This window comes from Artemia franciscana, unplaced genomic scaffold (genome assembly GCF_032884065.1).
Source record: "Artemia franciscana unplaced genomic scaffold, ASM3288406v1 Scaffold_5678, whole genome shotgun sequence".
Classification (NCBI taxonomy): domain Eukaryota; kingdom Metazoa; phylum Arthropoda; class Branchiopoda; order Anostraca; family Artemiidae; genus Artemia; species Artemia franciscana.
In genome coordinates, this window is record NW_027066011.1 from 16660 (window position 1) to 19942 (window position 3283).

The 3283-nt window shown below is 29.5% G+C and overlaps 1 long non-coding RNA gene across 1 annotated transcript; it reads right to left on the reverse strand.

Annotated features, from left to right (window-relative positions):
* Positions 1-663: 663 nt before the first annotated feature.
* On the reverse strand, positions 664-967 carry LOC136043403 (uncharacterized). Its single transcript, XR_010621606.1, has 2 exons — positions 935-967; positions 664-716 (listed from the first exon to the last, which is right to left on the reverse strand). It is a non-coding gene; the product is annotated as an uncharacterized LOC136043403 (long non-coding RNA).
* Positions 968-3283: the final 2316 nt, after the last annotated feature.

A 3283-nucleotide genomic window follows, 5' to 3' on the forward strand; every position in this document is an offset into this window, starting at 1 on the left:
TCATTTATATTCCCTGTGTCCCGGTCGTCATTTGTATCCCGGTGTCCCGGTCTGTATATACATTCGTTTTTTAGTTTTGTTTTTCTCCTTTATTTTTTTCCTTTTTTTTTCTTTTTTAGCTTATTTAGATTTTTAGATTTTTTAGTTTTTTTTATTAGTTTTTAGTTTTTTTTCTTTTTAGTTTTTTTGTCCCGGTCGTCATTTATATCCCCCTGTTTCCCCCGGTGTCCCCGTTGTAGTTGTGTCCCTGTGTCCCGGTCGTCATTTATATTCCTGTGTCCCGGTCGTCATTTGTATCCCGGTGTACCGGTCTGTATATACATTCGTTTTTTAGTTTTGTTTTTCTCCTTTATTTTTTTCCTTTTTTTTTCTTTTTTAGTTTATTTAGATTTTTAGATTTTTTAGTTTTTTATTAGTTTTTAGTTTTTTTTTCTTTTTAGTTTTTTTGTAGTTTTTACCTTCTTTTTAGTTTTGTTAATTTTTTTTTTTTTACTTATGTCCTGGTCGTCATTTATACTCCCTGTGTCCCGGTGCTTTGTTGATTGCTAATCGAACATTCCCTTTGTCCTGGTCGCTTTCTCTTTGAGTGTCGTCATTTATTTTTTTCTTTTTTAGTTCTTTTAGTTTTTACCTTTTTTAGTTTTTTTTAGTTTTTTAGATGAAAATTTTTTTTAGTTTTTTCCTTTTTTTCTTTTTAGTTTTTTATTGGTTTTTACCTTTATGTTAGCTTATTTTTCAGTTTTTTCCTTTTTTTTATTTTTTTTTTATTTTTTATTTTTTTTAGTTTTTTACCTTTTTTTAGTTTTTTTTTAGTTTTTTTAGTTTTTTTTAGTTTTTTAGCTTTTTTACTTTTTTTATTAGTTTTTAGTTTTTTTGTAGTTTTTGCCTTTTTTTAGTTTTTTCAGTTTTTTTTTAGTTTTTTATTGGTTTTTACCTTTATTTTAGCTTATTTTTCAGTTTTTTTCCTTTTTTTTTAGTTTTTTTAGTTTTTAGTTTTTTTAGTTTTTTACCTTTTTTTAGTTTTTTAGTTTTTTTAGTTTTTTAGCTTTTTTATTTTTTTTATTAGTTTTTAGTTTTTTTTGTAGTTTTTGCCTTTTTTTAGTTTTTTTTAGTTTTTTAGCTTTTTTATTAGTTTTTAGTTTTTTTTTTGTAGTTTTTTGCCTTTTTTAGTTTTTTTAGTTTTTTAGCTTTTTTATTTTTTTTATTAGTTTTTAGTTTTTTTTGTAGTTTTTGCCTTTTTTTAGTTTTTTTCAGTTTTGACGTCACCTGATCCAGTTTTTTCAGGTGACGTCACCTGATCCACGATCCACAGATCCACAGACAACTTATTTTTATATATATAGATAGTTTTTTTTTTTTTACTTATGTCCTGGTCGTCATTTATACTCCCTGTGTCCCGGTGCTTTGTTGATTGCTAATCGAACATTCCTTTTGTCCTGGTCGCTTTCTCTTTGAGTTTCGTCATTTATTTTTTTCTTTTTTAGTTCTTTTAGTTTTTACCTTTTTTAGTTTTTTTTAGTTTTTTAGATGAAAATTTTTTTTAGTTTTTTCCTTTTTTTCTTTTTAGTTTTTTATTGGTTTTTACCTTTATTTTAGCTTATTTTTCAGTTTTTTTCCTTTTTTTAGTTTTTTTTTATTTTTTATTTTTTTTAGTTTTGTACCTTTTTTTAGTTTTTTTAGTTTTTTTAGTTTTTTAGCTTTTTTACTTTTTTTATTAGTTTTTAGTTTTTTTTTGTAGTTTTTGCCTTTTTTTAGTTTTTTCAGTTTTTTTAGTTTTTTATTGGTTTTTACCTTTATTTTAGCTTATTTTTCAGTTTTTTTCCTTTTTTTTAGTTTTTTTTAGTTTTTAGTTTTTTAGTTTTTTACCTTTTTTTAGTTTTTTTAGTTTTTTTAGTTTTTTAGCTTTTTTATTTTTTTTATTAGTTTTTAGTTTTTTTTGTAGTTTTTGCCTTTTTTTAGTTTTTTTAGTTTTTTAGCTTTTTTATTAGTTTTTAGTTTTTTTTGTAGTTTTTGCCTTTTTTTAGTTTTTTCAGTTTTGACGTCACCTGATCCAGTTTTTTCAGGTGACGTCACCTGATCCATCTACAGACAGACAGACAACTTATTTTTATATATATAGAAGATATAATCTGGCGTAACGGACAGACAACTTATTTTTATATATATAGATAAGTTGTCTGTCTGTGTGTCTGTCTGTGGATCAGGTGACGTCATGTTTCTGTGTTGACTAACGTCATGAAATTAGTTGTCGTCATTTTTGCTTTGACGGTGACGTCATTCAAGATATTTAAGACATATGTTCACGTAGAAATCTATTACTGTTTAAGTTTACAATGACTGATGAACTTACCATGGCAAAAGCCGATGAAGATGCTCAAAGAGTCTATGCCAAAAAACTTGCTGCTGATAGAGAAAGTCAGAAAAGAAAGCGTGCCGAGGAATCAAAAGAATAGCAAGGAAACAGGCTTGAGGCTGATAGAGAAAGAAAGAACAGAAAGCGTGCCGAGGAATCAAAAGAACAGCAAGGAAACAGGCTTGAGGCTGATAGAGAAAGAAAGAACAGAAAGCGTGCCGAGGAATCAAAAGAACAGCAAGGAAACAGGCTTGAGGCTGATAGAGAAAGAAAGAACAGAAAGCGTGCCGAGGAACTACCAGAGCAACGCGGAAGCAGACTTGCTGCTAAAAGAGAAAGTGAAAAAAGAAGGCGTGCCGAGGAATTACAAGAAGAGCAAGAAATCAGGCTTGCTGCTGATAGAGAAAGTAAGAAAAGAAAGCGTGCCGAGGAATCACAAGAACAGCAAGAAATCAGGCTTGCTGCTGATAGAGAAAGTAAGAAAAGAAAGCGTGCCGAGGAATCAGAGCAACCTGAAAGTTATCGCCTGGCATTCAGGTACAACCCAGTCGATGATTATAGCTTGAGTAGATGTGTTCAAATCGGGACAATGTCTAAAATTTGTCCCTATTGCAAGGCCTGAATGTGTTGCGCCTCAGGAAAAGTTAAACTTCCTCTATTGGCTGCACCACCAGAGCCATTGAAGACGAATGAATGCTTGCCTGAAAATTCTAATTTATGGGCACACGTAAAAATATTAAAATTAACTACAAATATGCGTGTCCAATTGCAAAACGATGACTCTGGTCAAACATTTTCAGATCAATTGCTGACAATTGGAAACGGAAAGCTCCCAGTAGACCCAATTTCAGGACGTATACAACTACCTGCTGATTTCTGTAATTTAGTGACGTCCAAAAATGAATTGATTGAAAAAGTATTTCCGAATAT